The sequence below is a fragment of the Rhyacophila brunnea genome, unplaced genomic scaffold, assembly GCF_057557595.1.
Source record: "Rhyacophila brunnea isolate RB1 unplaced genomic scaffold, BYU_Rbru_1.0 scaffold_6, whole genome shotgun sequence".
NCBI lineage: Eukaryota > Metazoa > Arthropoda > Insecta > Trichoptera > Rhyacophilidae > Rhyacophila > Rhyacophila brunnea.
The window spans coordinates 3,554,872-3,575,225 of NW_028233276.1; positions in this window are offsets into that span (position 1 = coordinate 3,554,872).

The following is a 20,354-nucleotide window of genomic DNA, read 5'->3' on the forward strand; positions in this document are numbered from 1 at the left end:
CAAATTTTTTTTCGTCTCCTGAACATTTGCCATTTGGTCTATTCGACAAACTAATCTACAGCGACGATATGTAGAAGAAGAACACCCACATATTGAAAATCGTAATATTATTAAGGTTTTGACCTCAGAATAAGTTAACTCAAGATTAAGATGAATTTGGGTATAAAACAATAATAAACACACCGTTAATACAATGTCGTCAAGATGAGATATCGTCTTTGTTCATGGTATATCAATTCAATATGATATGAAGTTAAGTATGACATTTTTAAACTCTATTAAAACACCATCATGGGACAGTCTAATATTGTCACCGCATTAGCACTTGTGTACCGATTCGCATAGCAACTAAGTACACAAAAAAGCATTGGCAGATTAACCATATTATATAACACAGTGGCGAAGGGTAACTTTTAGAAAGCGGTAGGCTGTGGAGATCTGAAAAAAAGAAGACACTTTGTCAGATATAGGTACTTACGAGAAATAAGCAGATAATACGATATTACTGTTAATGAATAGGTACATATTAATGACACCGACACACTAATTCGATGAAATTTAACGACGTAAAATTGAGTTATGAGTTTAAATTACATATTTTCCGAAACATGTAAGTATACATCGATAAAAGTCGTAAGATAAAATTATTTTTAATTTTTAAAAGACTTGCCGATCAGAGCCTACCATAACACATACAATGTGATAGAGAGACTGAGGTAACGTGACGTAAAGTTCATACAAAAAATCACCATTCCTGACCGAATAGTTCGATAAATATATTAAAGACAGATGGCACACTGTGGCCTATTTTTTTAAACCTTTGACAGATTGTTCTATATTCTGTATGATTTATAATACATATACGTCAATTGTCGTTGGCAAATTAAATTATGTTTATAGAATATAAAATAAGCAACGTTACATGCAGGGAACACACAATTAATGGGAACCGAAATATATAACGGATGTGGAGTAACAGGCAACCGATCTCGAGTATTTAATATGGGATAAACTTAAGGACCTGTCAAGAATACCTCATTATAAGCTTATCTTCGTTCTGAAAATTGCTGTTGGTTTATTCACTGACGCTCATTCAATATTGGTGTATTTGAATGTTGCAAAACACACTATTGCACGTATATAATGTGTGTTTCATTTTCGTAGGACACTCACACATTCAAAACCCTGATTCAAAATGTAGTGGTGTAATGATACACCCTGGATATTGGTCTTATACCAATGTACACGTTTGAATATTTTAAGAGGCCTAAACATGTCGTCTGGTATCATAGTCAACCGGCTTAAGGCGATACATCAGTGAAACGGCAAATAATTTTCAACTATAGGCGCGACGAAATTTTGGACTCGCTGCCATTCGGAGAGAGAACGTCGAGCTGGGAACACGTCAATTTGTTTCGTGATGGCGACGGGGGTATTAATTCTTAAATCGTGTAAAGATGACTAAAAACGTTACCCATTTACTTTAAAAAGAAAACATGTCAATGAATATATTATTATTGTTACTGATAGAACAATACACAGAACATTAAATGGACGAAAGCTGGATTTATATGACAAATTATATTTCGTTTGGCATGCGTCATTTGCACCCGCGACTCGCAATCTGCGCATCGCCTAGCCACGATCTTTCTTGACCGTGCCCCAACTGAGGTATAGCCTTAATAAAAACATGTGTCAGAACACAACTTCAGGGTTGAAGACTAAGCGAACCCACGTTGGGAGCCAATTTTTGACACCCCGCAGTTCGCTTACGTCACTGAGCTAATCGTCAACCCTGAGGTTGTGTTAATAGCTTACCTGAATTTTATTTATTTATCTGTTCTGTAGTTACATATAATAATAATTATAAATAAAATTTCCCTTATATTATTAAATTATTATTGTACCTAAGTATAATTATCGCAGTTTTGATAAAAAAGGGATTACTTTAACAATACTTATTATCTTTTAACCTTCATTTTAGTTACTAAGAAGAATAAATATTTTCGCCTTTCTGTGCGTAGTATTGACAATAGGCCATGATAAAAAAGAATTCTTTCGTACTTCGTCAAAAATTTTACATCAACAGACGTCATAATGTTTGAAGTTCATATTTTAATTTAATACACACCAGTAATAAAATGAAATGTTCAATGGTTATTATTCGTGTTTTTATTAAACACCTACGTCTCGGAAAAAACGGAATCTTAAATTTAACAGTAAAATTTTAATAAAAAAGGGAAAATATTTTTGTTTATGTACATTAAAAACAAAATATTTTAATTCTATTTTAGGGTTTCTCTCAATTATTTTCAGGTAGGTATTGTGAAGGTGAATAATCAACTGATTGATGTCATTGTAAATACGTGCTCGCTTTTTACTATATCGAACCTCATAAGTTACTTGTGTCCACATAACAGATTAATAAATATAATTCAGATAATATGCTATAATATAAAAATCAATATTTGTTTGTTTGTTCGTATTTTATGCGCTGCCATACCGTTCATCCGATTGCGATAAAACTTTGTCAACTTATTGCTTGCACTTTCGCGAAGAGTATAGGCTATATCTTATATATAAAAATGAATGTCTGCCAGTCTGTCTGTCTGTCTGTCTGTCTGCCTGTCTGCCTGCCTGTCTGCCTGTCTGTCCCGTATGCGTTCCTATACCATTCATCCGATTACGATGAAACTTTTGTCAGTTACTGTGCGCATAACTTCGAAGGTTTGTTGTTTGTTTGTTCCATCCAATTTTGATTTTTTTTTTACTACGTATTAATAACATTAATAAAGTTTGCATATTTTGAATTCGATTTTAATTTAGTGTTTTTTTGTTTGACCTCTACTCCTATTAGAATTATTTTCATATTGCTATAATGTATTACACAGATATTTTAATATTAAAAAAATAATTAGCTCTTATTATTTTTTAAATGTCTAAAATAAATATAACCACGAAGCGACCCTGTGCGAAGCCGGGTACTTCAGCTAGTATGCTATAATAATACCTCACTACACTACAATTTGAAGCAGGGTTTTGAATGCGTTAGTGTCCCACTAAAATGAAACACACATTATAAACGTGCAATAGTGTGTATTGCAACCTTCAAATATACCAAAATTGAATGAGTGTCAGTACATAAACCGAGAGCAGTTGTCAAAACGGAGCCCCCGGATGAAAGGCCAGCGCCTTACGCACTGTACCACATGTGCCGATATCCTTGAAGAATATACACTCATCATCATTGTACACGAGTGGGAATTACAGCCAAGTAAGTCAGATGCCTCGGATGTCTTACCTATATAACACCCCTTTTCATAAGGAATCCTTGGCCAATAAGTTGAAAAAAAGGCTGACGATGAAATCTTGTATCACAATAAAAAAAAAACCATTATTCCATAAAGGCAATTATTTACTCTATGAAACAATGTAAACCGTAATGATATCAAATTAAAATTAATGGCCATTCTTTGGTGGGAATATTGACAGCTTGTATCTGTTTCAAATAGAGCGCTCGATATGCTGTATGAATTATTAATGTAACAATCGATATCGTATGGAGAAAGATACTTCCTATTATATTGACTGTTTTATTACTATTCTATTCTATTCTAATATAAAGTATGTATTTTCAAGGTTTCCCCGAAATTATTTTTGCAGAAAATATTTAAAACCGTTTTATGTGTAGTGTGATCAAATAAATTTCCTAGTTTCATAATTTTCATAGTTTCCCTCGATAGTAGATTAGTGAGAAAATGCCTCTCATTAAGCCATAGTTGGTGTGTTTGAATTGTTTGAATCCCGGATCTAGCAAAAAAAAAATTTAATGAGATTATTTATGATCCGGAGGTTTGTACGTCTTACACGTGAAAGTGTATACGACTCCGTTGAACAGGCTGTGTCTCAACGATGGTAGATACCCAATAAAGGAAGTGGGTTACCTTCTAAAGGTGGCTGTAAGAAGATACAATAAAAATTTTACATTAAGAAAAATATGGAATAAGTTTACACGTATTTAAGAATATATTACACATTTTCAATTTAAGGCTGTTTTTGAACATGTATTAAAGTTTCTGAGATACTTCCAAATGATGCATATTTAAAGTACTGAATATTTACTTTATATGGCAACTGGCTTGTGCATTTCTATCTGATTAATCTGTACTATGCAATCACCCAAGACACTCCTTTTCAACATACCAATAGGGAAAAAAAGGATACGGTTACATAACCTAGATAGTGGTGGTAAAAAGACACACAGCATCGCTAAAGCTAGGGTAGTAGAGAGAACTTGTGATAGACAGGTGGGAGTGGAGACGTTTCCTTGGGACAATCAAGGCCTACATGGTAGTATTGTCACACCGATGATGAATTATTATGAAAGTAAATAATTAAGTCTTTAAACATATATTTTTGTATGATTCTAGCGGAATTTAGAAGATTATTTCGACACAGAATAGAGAATCGATTCGTCAAAAAAATTAAAAGGGGGCCTCAAAACAGTTCATACAATTATTAAATTATACCACAATTCTTTAAAAGGGTGCGTATTTCTCACAAATTCTGAATTCAATGGGGCCCATAACATAACCAATTTAATTAACGGATACGTATAATATGATTATGTGCATCACAGTCGTCTTCAAGTATCTAATAGTTAAATTTAGTTACGGTATATGACTCTAGGAGATAAATATATTGATATATTTACTAGGCTAGTAGTTGTAACTTACGGTTTTTATTTTATTTATCATTCTGGAGGGCCTCAAAATCAGTACTTTGTACCTCTTAATCTTTATACCAGCCACTGGTGTACTTGCACATTATAGACCTGACGTGGGCAAATGCGGCTCATAGTTGGTTAGCCCAATGTTCAGTAAATTCGGTTAGGTACATGTTCAAACACGCGCGTTAACATGATCTTACTCTCTACTTCATTTATCGTTTGTCAATTTATGGCTACGGCCATATTTTATCACATTTGAATGGTCAAAGACATAGCTTATAATCCGTATCTTTAAAATTATCTTTAAATGTGTAAATCTTGCCCATTTTTTGAATAATAAAATGCCTAATTCTTGTCAAATTTGGGATCACAGAAATTATCAATATAATTTTTATTGTAAATATTTTACTATAATAATGTCAACATAAATTTTACTAATGGTTTTATAAATGCTTTTAAAAATTAATAAATATAAAAAATCTTAACACCACTTCACATGGACATACTGAAATATGACTATATTCTAAAACATTAGAGCGAGAGGTTTAAAAGAATACTATTTAATGTAATAAAAATACTTTATGCAGTCATCAAATATTTAAAATAAATATAAAGGATAATAAGGCTTCAAAATTATATAAATAGATTATCTACAACGCTTAAGGAATGTCCAGGATCATGCTTTGAAAATAGCATAAAAGCTCCATTTTGACGTACGCTGAGCATGTGGGCCGTTAAGTGCGGCTCCCAATATCTCTTGATAAAAATATAGCCCTTTTCTTTCCCCATTATACTTGTATTTTCGCGAGTTTTCCTTTCTAAATGTTGTAAGTAACAAGATACTCGTATTATATTTGAATATGTGTATTTAATACTACGTGAGAACTTGACTATGGTGTGGTTCTTTATATAATATATGGAAATCCAGAATTTGGCTCTCGTTGACCTCGTGAATGTCATTCCTAGTATAGACTATTATAGAATATGTATAATATGCGATCGTTTCTTTAAATATACGTCTCATATAAATAATATTGTTTTTCACATATACGAGCTTTATATCACGTATTTTAATTCATTTAATTCATTCATTTGTTTTTTTAACATATTGTGGACATTACAAATTATAAGTTTAAGACGTTCACAACATGACTTTTAGAAACAAAGATATATAAATATAACAGTATTACATAAAAAAGAGATATATCAGTAGATGAATTAGATAGGTACAAGGAAGTACACCGGATGAGCTAAGCAGACCCTATTTTAAGATTTTATAAAACAACATCCACCTTAACTCATTCTCACGTAGGTGGAATATATCAACACCCGAAGCTATTTCGTTGAACATAGTTATCACTCTCCCATTTGGCATTACCAGTGGCAGGTTGGTTCTGCACCTTGGGAGAATAAACAACTGGTGGTCTCTATTTCTAAGATAGCTATCAGAAACACACAGGTCAACACTGCCCAGAATGGCAGAGTTCTCATTTATACCTTGTATAAGTCGAAAAAAATACGTAGCTAAATAAAGATTTCTTCTAAATTGCAGACTGCAGTATGTAAGCATGCCTAAGAGAAAGTCAGTTGGATAAAGCCACGGATAGTATCCATACAACCTCAAGTAAAGGAGTCTCAAGATTTTCTTCTGTACCCTCTCCACCATAAGGCCATACTTCAACTGGTGCGGTGCCCAAACAATAGACCCACTCTCAAGTCTGCTTCGAACTAAAGAACTAAATAAAAGTTTCAATACCGTAACATCTGAAAAGACACGGGAAGTACGCATGACGAAGCCCAACATTTTAAGCGCTTTGTTACAAATGGTAACTATATGGCTAATAAATGTCAGTCTACTCTCAAACGTAATGCCAAGATCCCTTACAGATGATATTCGTGACAGAACTCTGCCATGCATCGAGTATTGGAAAAACAACACTTTTGAGGCTCTGGTAAACGATAAAAGATTGCATTTATCAATATTGAATTCTAGCTTGTTACGCCTGCCCCAATTTAATACATTATCTATATCAAGTTGGAGCTGACGACAATCGTTCAAGGTGACAACTTCCAAAAAGAGTTTCAAGTCACCAGCGAACAACAAAAACATAGCATTTTTTATTACCAATGCTATGTCATTTATAAAAATTGTGAACAGCAACGGCCCTAAGTTTGAGCTCTGGGGGACACCAGAAAATGTGTAAAAGGTCTGTGACTGATAAAGGCCGTACGATACGTATTGTTGACGGTTCCTAAAATAACTCCCGAATAGTTTCAAAAATCGATCCGACAATCCAATAAGTTGGAGTTTTTCCATCAGGATGTCATGATCGACTTTGTCAAATGCTTTCGAGAAGTCATTGTAAGAACAGTCAACCTGGTGGCCTCTATCCAGTGCCGATGACACATAATCGGTAAATACCATCAGGTTAGTTTCCGTTGATCGGCCTGCTCTAAATCCATGCTGTTCATTTATTATGAATGACTCAATTTTTGGATAAATCATGTTGTGCATGATCATCTCAAGAACTTTTGCTGGTGCAGAGAGAACAGCTACCTGCCTGTTATTCTCCACTGATGACTCTGTGCCACTCTTATGGATTGGAGTAACCTTCGACATCTTTCACGTTTCCGGGAAGATACCTGTCTCCATTGCGAGATTAAATATATATGAAAGCGGGCCTTTAACGAAGTCAATGCGACCCTTTAAAAAAATGTAGGAACATAATCAGGTCCCAAAGAGCGAGTATTCTTCAGTTTTTTAATAAACTGAAGTACTTTGCCCTCATAAATAGAAAATATATCGACGGATTGGGCACCACATGACGGTTTTCCTGACGTTGAGGCAACATCCAGATTTGGAATACTACTTAGGTAGACAGACTTGAAATGACCAGCAAATGCTTCTGCCACTCCATGTCCGGTCACCTCTTCGCCCTTCCAACTCATCCTATCAGTAAACCCACCATCTCTTCTTAACGATTTACGTCATTCCAAAACAATTTATGATTTTCGCGAATGGAATCTCCTACCGTTTCCATATATGTTCGATAGGCCCGTCGAACAGCTTGTCTCACTTTCGAACGATAGATGCTAAACATGATATAGTCAGTCTGATCATGCCCAGCCTTCCATACTGTATGATAGTTATGCTTGACCTTAATGTCCCCAATAATCTCCCGAGAAAACCACCTCGGGTATCGCCTTCCACCACGACATGGCGACTTCCTCGAAAAACATTGATCAAAAATATTATACACAATATTGTAAAAACATTGTACCGCCTTATTCACATCACAAATCTTGAGCAACTCACTATATTTGAGGAAGATTATTATAATACTGCAACAAAAATAAACAGGTATGAATTACATTTTAGTTGTTATTTGAACTCACTTATGAGTAACGACTTAATTATAGTTGTTACCTACAGAAAAATGATTGCTTTTTTTATTGTTGCAAGGTGAAGACCATGCAAAATATTCAAGGTGAATTTAACAAAAAAAAAATACAACGTAAAATTCCTATTCTATAATACCAGTCTACTTAGTGAATACAGATGTAATGATTTTGTATTTAATTTATCTTTTTGAGATCTCATTTTTTACAAACGCTACTGGTTTTCAAATAGTGTGTGTCAGTAACTACGAATAGTTTTTATTTTATATTCAAGTATTCGAGACTTTCAGTTAGAAATAATATTTTAATAATATGTGTGATAAAATAGATAAGATGGAATTAGTAATACATAACAGTGGCAAAGGGTGGAGATAGGCTGTTAAGATCTGACATAAATAGTGCACAATAAACTTTATCAGTCAAACGTATTTGTTTTCATTGAACTAAGATTACAATGAGTAGTTAATGTAGATAATGTGTGTTAGTTTATAAAATTCAATTAAACTCTGCTATATCCAAGCCATAGTAGATAATAAATATTCCTTTATCTATAAAATATCTAAACTTATGTATGTTATGATATGAAAAATATGTGAGTTATAACTTTATGCAACTCAATTTATCAATAATATATCAGAAAATATTCAACAATATAATGGTCAATTTAAAAAAAAATCAGTATTTATATCAAATAATCCCGGATCTACTCTCCAATTGGTAGTTATATATATTTTTTTTAATATATTTGAAAGCATCATATGTGATATGATTATGTAGTTAATCATTTTAATTGATCAATATAAACTGACATTAATACTGCACATGTCTATTAGTTTCCATGAATCGTGACTATACATGTTTTTGTTTTATTTTACCTATTAAAAATATAAAACAATACCTAAAAGATCGTCTTTTAAACTAAAATCTTGAAATTGATACCAAGTAATAATTATTTCGACAAAAACATCACCTACATTCTTGTTTAAAATACAGACCTTACGAATAAAACGATTTAAATAATAAATTAAAGATGTGATAATTCTATTATTTTTAATTTATGAGGAAAAAAGATATCACGATTAGCTATTAAATTTTTTATTGTTCATGGTTGATTTTGGAAAAATCACATGTTTACGTCTACGTGACATGTTGAGGTAGACATGTAAAATATTTTTTATGCGCTTTTCAAGTTAGATGTATTATTTCTCACGTGATTTTATGAACAGGATGAAATTGGCCAGTTATTTAACTGGGAATTTCCATGAGGAACTTTTAAAATGAAACAAGTTAAAAAAAAAACGAACTTAATGCACTGTATCTATGATTCATCTACGATTAATCTAGTATCTATGATTAATCTATAAGTACATCTACATTGGCAGCATACTACAAATATAAACGGATATAATAATATTATGAACGAGTAGAATTAATATAAGATAACATCGACTGCTTTATCTGCAAATCTGCCAAATGCACTTTGGGTCAAAAATAAGTTTTTGAAGGCATTTTGTATTCATAATCAATCATAAGCATGTTTTCTATGTTCACAAAAAATTTTAAACTCCTAAACCTATAAATAAATGCACTATCGTTCTTCACACAAAACATCCAACTGCAGGTGCTAAATTTATTATAAGTATCTATATTATCATACAATAAGTATATAATTTCATTAGAGAGATAATTTTAAAAAACATCAGCGAAATATATAATCACCCACTGGGATTCGCACCCATGCGATCTACCAACTAAGCTATGTGCGTCCTATCTATTGCGAAGAAATTAACCAGTAGTTTTTTTACAACACTCTCTGAAGTCTAGAACACATGTGCCAGCCACGAGAATCGTCTATTCCTAAATATGTACTACAATCACCGAGGGCTGCCGTATCCGCTCATGCACTTGAGTGTTTGTAACGCATTACTTTGATTTATTTATAAAGTTTTCCTTTCATTAACAGAATTTTAAATACCTACCTCGAATACCGTAAAGTATATATCGCAGTGGCGAAGGGTGGAGGTAGGCTGTTAAGATTCGTTATAAATAGTGCACACTAAACTTTTTTTAGTCATATGTATTTGTTTTTATTGAACTAAGACTACAATTTACAGACGGTGTTAGTTAGTTTTTAAAAATCAATTAAACCATGCCTAAACGAAACCATAATAGTTTTGGTCTAATTTGGGCAATACGACAAAATTGTGCACACTTTTTCATTCATAGTTATTTGTTTTCGTTGGATTAAAAATACATATTACACATATTGTTGGTTAATTTTTTTAATTCATTAAGCCCTGCCTAAACCAAAATATAATAAATAAAAAATATTATTCTATTTATAAGATATTCAAAGTTATGCATGATTTAATTGTATAATGTTAGATATTTTATAGATTGACATGTATTTTTTGACTATTATCTATTATGGCTTGGTTTCTCAGGGTTTAATTAAATTTTAAAAACTAACTAACACTATCTGTAAAATGTAGTCTTATTTCAATGAAAACAAATATGTATGTCTGAAAAAGTTTAATGTGCACTGTTTATGGCGGATCTTAACAGCCTACCTCCACCCTTCGCCACTGATATATCGTCTCTGTTCTGGCAGAACACACTAACTGGAGAATACTGGTTTTGAGTAATTTGACTTTGAAGTTGTTAAAATATTTGAAATGGTCTATCATGTGACTTTATTAAGTAATCGTAAAAAGGATGACTTTAAAATAAAGACTGTTTAATTATTAAGAAGGTTTCCAGACGGTAAAGTTTGAAATAAGGAACATTTTGGTATAACTAACTCAATATGTCATTTTTTCGAATTAGTGTCTTCTGCCAGAACAGTGACGATATAGAACTCACCTGTTCAGTAAAAGGTGAATAATAATCGATTGAACTGTCTTTTTTTCTCGATTTTTTCTAAAATGTATATAGTATATGGTGAAGTTTTTCAAAATTAATAATTTACAAGGTTATTAAACGATGTAATTGTAATTTAAAGATTTATTTAGATAAAGTCTACAATAAACAGGTCAAAGATATCAGAGTATTAGTAAGCAGCTTAATTATGTTTCTAGGAATTCTTTTTCCGGTTTCAAAAATAAAAAGTAACATGCATTTAATTGTTGAACACTCATTGATTACCTACCTAAAATTGTAAACACATTTTTTTTACAATACTTAGAAAACAATGAGCTATAAATTTTAAACTGCTGCATGTTACGCATGAACACAAGGTGTGGGAGATCCTATTAAAAACTGATGCTATGGGTATTTACAAAAAATAATTGTTGGGTAGCCTTATTAGACAGGTAATAAATTATTCAATGATTACGAGTTTAATAATTGTATTATTTGTAATGTTTTAAACAAGTAACTATATTAGGTAAGTATTAATAATATAATAATTAGGTATCAAGTGTTTCTGTCGGGTGCATTAATTAAACTGCTTTTGTCCGCCTGAATAATGTCTTCAAAAGTAACCTCGCACTGTGCCTAAAGCGCAAAGTGTTCAACCTGTGTGTGCTTCCCGTAATGAAAAATATATATCGGGGAAATAATCTGTAGTAAGCTATTTACTGAGTTTACAATAATATTGAACACTCCTGGAAATGGATATTATTGGAGAATTTATAATTTCGGTAATATATTTAATATCGCCGATCAATATGCTGACACGAATTGAGTTGTTTGTCACCATAGATATAATACCTTCATATTTGACAAAAATACGACGCCTGATTTTTTTTCTAGTATACAAGTAAATTGTACGTATTGTATTTCACCGTAGCACAGTTCGCTGTAGGCTTTCTCATATGAAAGAGATGACTGTGTACTAGGTATACGGTCTCCAATTTTATTAAATTCAATAATATGAACATTAATACACTTATCATTGCTGATTTTGGCAAAATTTATGAATTCAAGAATGAAAACCTAACCTAACCTAACCTAGCAAATAATCCAGTATATCGGCTACTTTCAAAATTTGTTTGCCGCTGGTTTCCTGTAAATCGACATGAACCGTGTTTTATTTATACATGAATTTTATCTCAGTACTATACGACCCAAAGAGATTGGACGGTCTTTAATATACAACCACATATTTCCGATACTATACTTCACGATGACGTGTGATGCGGCGAACTGCATACATACAAATTTCCGGTCACGGGTTTAAACGTATTTCCGAGAGCCGTTCATCACATCAGCGAAATATAATAGGTACCTATAACCACTAGAAAAAAATCATTTTGAAAAAAGTACGACACCCAGCGGGATTCTAACCCACGCACCTGGGATTCGCGCCCATGCTATCTATAATCTAAGCTATGTGCATCTTATCTAATTGCGGTGAAATTAACGAGTAGTTTTTTTTTAAATACTCTCTGATGCGCTTTCTAAATATCGTAATTTTTGGCAGTCAGCTTAAAAGAATGTTACACTTTTAAATCTTGTGAAAAAACAGTTTATTCAGTATAAGCAGGACTCGAAATGGACCGGAGCGCACCGGAGCTCCGGTTCGGTTCATAGCTGAGAGCCATTCGTAAATATATTCGTCCCTCAACGAAAAAAAGAATTTTTCGCTATTTTGTAAGATTCAAGTATTTTGTATTTCAAATGTGTAAAAAAATACGACATTTAGTATTTTCTCACTTTTGAACAATGAGAACTGTTTATAAATAATGAGTTTTGTATGTATTTAGAAACTACTTATGCGGTTCTGTTAAAAATATATAAAAAGTTCAGTAACTACAATTAATTGGGAAATGTTGCCAATTAGGATTATAGAAAGAAGAAAACAAAATCGTATAGTTTAGAAACATCAGGGAATGGTTCGGGAAAACACATGTTTCTAGTTCCGGATAACGCCCTCTAAAGATGGCTTATCGCCAACCTTCTGTGAAGTAGCACGTAAAAAGGAAAGAATAATTTATTTTAACTGTTCAAATTGATGCGGTGTTTCCGTTGGCTGTACAACAAATTTTAGATCTTTCCTTGGATTTCTTGCATAATTTAATAAAATATTACAAATTAAAGATAAATAAATAAGGTACGATTAAGCTTATATTATTATATGACTCACCAAGTGATGTAGGCATAGGTATTATTTATGTAATGACCTTAAAATTTTTCCCATGTTATGATAAACGGAATCAATGTCTCGATCAATGTTATTGTGTATTCAGACAATAGTCAATTAAATTACAATAAAAAAATACTAAATGGAGGAAACCATAAGTACAGATAAAAAAACTTGAGAAACTTAAATGACAATCGGCCCAAAATAAGTAGTCCTTTACTCTAGAGAAAAAATAATGCTTGCTTTCTATAAGAAAATATTTTCTAATTTAAAATACTAACAAAAACTTCTTTCGGCGCAGTCTTCTAGCGAAGGTTGGCGAGAAAATTACATTAGATCTTAGACTATAGATACATCTAGACGCCACACGTTGCATTGCTAAATGAAGCCGCGTGATTTGCATTTGGTTTGTGGGCGAGCGAACGCATTCGTCTACAAATATTCGAGACCATAGACCATTTCGCTAGTGCTCGCCCAAAGTGCTCGCACTAGACGCTCAGAATTAAAATATAATTTTCTATTTTTTTTACGTTATATAGTATTTTTAAGCGGAAAAATGCAACCATTAGGTAAAGTTATCCATAATTTAAGTTATTTTAAAGAAACACTAGGTCACTGATATTAAAATATATAATAAAATCCAAAAGAATTATCACGAACATGTATCAACTTACTTATGAAACGTAATACCATCTTCTTGCTTATCAGTACGGCTACCACATTTTAAGACAACACACAGAACCATCTTTTCTACTTAATTAACTAAAAATATTTACCATTGAATTTATGTTTAACACAAAAAATATCAATTTTAGCAACTCGAGTTCGAAAGCTATCGACGCTATGTGAAGCGTTTCGCCCCGATTTGATGGCGATACTTTTGGAAACCAGCTCACAGATATGTAGACCTTTTATCTTACTCTAGCGCGTGTCGCAGAGATTGCAAGGGTGCCGAACACTTTCTCACTCGCACTCATGCATCGTTTTTGTTCAGGTCTTGCATTAGATACTTTCATCACTCTACAATGGGTCAACAGGGCTGGCTTTACCATGGAGTTGAAGGGACTGTAGCCCAGAGCCCCCGAATTGGTAAGGGCCCCAGCGTAGCAATTCTATACACAAGGCGGCTATCAACGGTAGTTTATCATATTTATGTATTGAGACTGGTTAATTGTTACAATAAGTTAACCGTCTAAACTGTCAAAAAGTGTTATGTGTTCAGCCCCTCTCTTGCCTGTGCTTACTTTTAGAGCGAGATAGACAGTTTTGACAGTTTAGACGGATTGTAACAATTATAGTACCTCAATACGTCAATATGATAAAATGACAATGTTTATCACTTTAATAGTCGCCTTGTGTGCAGAATAGACCCGCATATACCGAAAAACAAATTGAAAAAATCCATGATAAATTTGTGATCTTTTAAAAGATAAGACAAGCCCAATTCTAAGTACATTTCCGAATGCTCTAATTTGTTTATAAATTTACTAGATATACCTGCAATTAATTGCCAAGACAAAAGGTGGTTTTCCACAAGACTTTAAAATTATTCACGCAATACTATTAGCAAAGATCCTTAAAACTCACATGTGTTAATGTCAACAGAGCTTGAAATGTTAAAGATAATAAAATTTGATGTCATGAATAAAAAAAGTTAGAAAAATAAAATTACGTTTGAAGAAGTTGGGTTTTAGGGGCCCGTAAAATGTATTAGCACAGGCCTCCTTGAGCCATTTACAGAGGTCGCGAAGCCAAGAGAATCTCCTTGTATTTACACCTTTGCTGTCCTCTACTTTCCTCTGCATTATGAACTGGAAAAATCATACTTCTCATTGCATAAAATATGACCAAAGTATGCAGGTTTTCTGCGCCATATCAGATTTGAAGTAAAAAAAGTTCTATAGAGGTTTTACCCAACTCTACAACTAACACGTTATTGTCAATGCTTATGTTTAGGGCATAGACAATGACGAGTCGGAAATGAGAGTTTTCTAGAGATCTTGAATATATGTAGATGTTACAAGAGCGCTTAGCCCTTTTTCCAAATTATCAAGTTAAAAAAGTCAAGTTAAGCTTTTACAATCAAAACATAGTTTAATATAACATCATGCTCTTCTGCCGTGTAATAAACCACTAATGTATTTGTGCTATATAAACGATACAAATACCAACTCGTGTTTTCCTTTAACACTGCTCATGCAATATCACAATATGTCACGTATACAAAAGCAACTGTCTAAATATAAAATAATTACGGGGGTAGTTGACAAACAAATAACAACTACACCCCTTATATTTCAATTGTTCATCCAATAATTGGGGTTGATGGTTGAACAATATTTAAATCTATTCTTAATATTTTGATAGTGTGTATAATAATTGTAAACGATTATAATGAACGAAAAGATTAACAATGATATACTGAGACAGTAATCAATGTGTGTTGATATAAATATTATAATAGATAGCAACGACAAGTGACCTAATGCAATTTTGTTCTGGCATATTCTAAAAGCAAAATTTAAAAATAATATTGAATATGTTAAGTTTAATTTAATATTATTTTTGTACAGTAATTTCCGAATCTTTCCACGTTTTATTTTGTATTATTTACGGTTACAGAATAAAAATTACATACTATTTAAAAATGACGTTAGTTTCTCCCATCGTAATTTCATTACTACTTACTCGTTCGTATGAAACTAATTGTGGCAATTACATGAGATATATTGGTTTTAAAAAATCTCGAATTTTAATTATTTTAGCAACCCAAGGTGAGTGTCAATAATTCCTTGCCACTATTGCAGTTTTTTTGGCACAATTACGCAATTATAAAAAAATAATTATGTCGCTATAAAACTTTAGATGTCGTAATTTGAAGAACGCTCACCTACGTTATGATAATTATAAACATGTAACAATACGAAATTACGTGCTAATTAAGATGCCAACTTGACCTACATTGTGAGTTCAGTAGAGCATTGGATTTAAGCTCGTAGACAATTTTGTGTTCAATTCCTTCAAACAAATATAAAAATATAACGAAGTTAAAGTGGTAATACATGATCATAATAGATAAACATCGAGAGTGTCGACAGTTTCAAGTACCTGGGGGTACACATTCGATACCACAGTTCAATAGGGGAACAACTCAAAATTTAAAAGTTTTGAGTTAAGAATGCCATTCGATGTAGAATAATCTTCTCTTTATAATTCAGAAAAATTCAAATTCAAAAATTTCTTTAATGTGTCATAAAATTGAATAACCCTTTCTGAGATTAATCAGTAATTCCGTTGTATAATCAAATTTATTGGTTAATTCTTTATTAAAATGTACAATTTCATTGTGCATTGATGAATTCCACTAAATTAAATATAAAAAATCATACACTTTCATCGAAATCAAGGCATTAAAATCAAAATGAGAATTACTGCAAAAAAATCAAACGCCATTATCTTGGAACAAGGTTTTATGAGTTGTTCCCCTATTGAACCCCTATCGAGTCATGATGAGATGGCTTTTTGCAGAAAGAGCTCGCTGTCCGAATGGGAATGGCTGGAGCGACATTCAGCTCGATGCGGAATATCTGGGACTCACGATTCTACTCAGTCAAAACCAAATGCCGCCTATTCGAAGAATCCTGAGATGAAGGAGATAGAGGGCCCAGCCCTGGAGCTCCAAACAAATGTCAAAAGCTATACATCAATAAATAATAATCGACGCTTGCATTCTGATGGTGCTGCTTTACGGTAGTAAATCATGGCACCTTACGAAGGCTCAGAGCAACCGTATACTGAGCTTCTAAAACAGGTGTGCGGTGATATGACTTTAGGAGCAACGAGTAGATAAGAGAACGCACCAAGCAGCCTCTCATCACGCTGAGAGTGAAGAGGCGACGTTGGACATGGCTCGGCTACGTGGTGCGGATGCCAGAAGAGAACCTCAACCTGACTTGCATATTCTTCAAGCCGACTGGATTCCGGCTTCCTGGAAGGCCGCTAAATACTATCTATAGAGTGTATACGGCGGAGCTACGGGATGCTGGTTTGACCTGGAACGAAGCAAGAAGACTGGCGAGTGACAGGGATTATTGGAGGCGCCGCATGGTGTCCATATGCTCAAATTAAGGGGCGGATATGGCCGAAGAAGAAGAAGAAAACGGTTATTAGGTACCCCGACAAAATCACCCGTTCCAGTGCTCGTCAATACCGCCCGGACAAAACCGCCCGCAAAAAATACAAAAATATACAAAACAAGTGTTTTTTGAATTGCGTATCGATTTACAGACTTTCGATAATCAGTGAAATTTGAGATTTAATCCGTTGCAGCTGTTAATAGAGTAATAACTTAAAATCATCAGCTTTTAACACTTAGTTAATGCCTTTGTATGGTAATATTTCCAATTTAGAATATTTAAGAAAGTTAGTACACAATATTGAAATTTAATATTAAATAATTTATATTTTTTATATCTTTATTCCTATGTTTTTTATTTGTGTATCTAAAATATAATATCATGTAAAAATAAATATTGTCTCATTCTTAAGTTTTTTCACAATTACATAAGCTTTATATGTAATACCAATACCTAATACAAACGTGGCAACGTAGTCCTGTATTCAGTAGGTAGCTATTGAAATTATAACGTTTCCAGATTATATTCTAACTAGACTTGTCAAAGATATTAATGAATAACATTTAGATAAGACGTTTTAACTTTATAATGTGCATTTTAAGCCACAACTACCAACAAATATTTTTTTTCGATTGTCCTAATTTGCACAGCATGTACGTACACAGGTATGAGCAGGGAACTCAGAAATAATGGGAACTGAAATACATAACGGGTAAGGCGATAGCAGGTAACCGACTCGAGTAAGGAAGAATCCGGGTTAAACTTACACACGTGTCAATAATACGTTTTACGTCGAATACTGAAAACTGCTCTCGATTTATGCATTTGCGCTCATTTAATGTTGATATATTACACACACCATTGCACGTGCATAATGCGTGCTTCATTTTCGTAGGACACTCACACAAAATCCTGCTTCACCATGCGGCGTATTGAATATGGCCCATCGGTATTCTATTTATTATCTGTTCTGTGGGTATGAGGTATCTTGTAAACAAATTTCACATAATCTCATGAAGCTTAATAGCTACTTAGTGACAATTTCTAATGGGAGTATCAGTGGCGAGGGGTGGATGTAGGATGTTAAGATTCAACATAAATAGTGCACACTAAACTTGCCAGTTATACTTATTTGTTTTTATTGAACTAAGAATACAATTTGTAGATGGTGCTTGTTAGTTTTTTAAATTCAATTAAACCCAGCAGGTTATTATATATTTACATTAAAATTTAATAAAACATAATACCTATCTTAACTGATTATTTCACAGATATTTTCATTTGAGAATCTTACTTTAATTTACAATATATTTAGATTCGTTACATCACACCTTTAACATCAAAAATTAAATAAAGCTTTCAAAAATTTGCTATAATGTAGCTCGATATTGGTTCATGACTTTTTTGGGTTCTATGGGAATCAGGTCCTTGGAGGGTAGGGATTGCAATACCGGTATACCGGCATTCAGTTATTTATTGATACTGAAATACGGGATTCAAATATCCAAAATAACAGTATTTTCGGTATTAAGAAAGCATACACGTAAATGTTTTTCAAAAATGATTATATTACTATTTTTTCATTACGTACTACTTATTATATTGCATATAAGCACAATGCTTACGGGCCCCTTTAATTAATATTGTAATAATTAACGTGTTAATTTGCATTTGAAAAGTAATTAGCAAAAACACAATTTTGTGCGGCCCGTAAGTTATGGGTTAAATATAGTGTATAAGTTTTATGCAAATCGAAAATATATTAACTGAAATCGACAAAAGTTAAATAATATTTTAACAAAATTCCTCAAAAATATACTAAAATTGTCGTGATGAATTAACATATTTCGAAAAAGAAAACATTTATGGCAAATATTTCTAATTATTCTATAAGTAACTGTTGATCCAACGTTGATATTAGGTATATCCAATAAACGTTAAATTTTAGCGAGAATTTTCTGTACCCGAACTTATATATGGTATTTTTTGTAAAAATAAGCAGTTCTAAAATATTACGATCTATACAAATTTACAAAATCAACATAATAAATGTAGGTATGTGCTTTAGGTTGCTATAAAATAGTGTTTTAAATAGATTTTAATAGTTATATTTATTGATAGGTACTTCTTTTTTCTATAATATCTTTTATAGAATACCGGTATTCAATAAAAATACCAAAATACCGGTATTGATATATTCTTTCGGTATTGCAATCCCTACCGGTATGACACCTTAGAGACTATAGATACATCTAGACACGCCACCCATTGCATTGCTAAATGAACCTGCATGCCGTGCGTTTGGTTTGTGAGCGAGCGAACGCATTCGTACACAAATGTTTGAGACCATAGAGTATAATGATATAGACCATTTCACTAGTGCTCGCACTAGATGCTCAGAATTAAAATATAATTTTCTATTTTTTTTACGTCATATAGTATTTTTAAGCGGTCAAAATGCAACCATTAGGTAAAGATATCCATAATTTAAGTTATTATATACAAATAAATTATCACGAACATGTATCAACTTACCTATGAAACGTAATACCATCTTTTTGCTTATCAGTACGGTTACCACATTTTAATACAACACACAGAACCATCTTTTCTACTTAATTAACTAAAAACATTTACCACTGACTTTATGTTTAACACAAAAAATAACAATTTTAGCAACACGCGCTCGCAGGTTATCGACGCTTAGCTATGCAACAAACTAAGATTTGGCGGCGACACCTCAGCAAATCATCTCACATATCTGTAAACCTTTTATCTTACTCTAGCGCGTGTCGCAGAGATTATAAGGGTGCCGAATACTTTCTCACTCGCACTTATGCATCGTTTTTGTTCAGGCCTTGTATGACCCTTTTGACGTCGTTATTTTAGGTACAGACTAAGAATAAAAAAAAAAAAATATTAATGAAGCGCGATAAAATGTATAATGAAAACCGACATAATGTTAGGCAGATAGATTTATAGCACACATTTTATATCTGATCTAGTT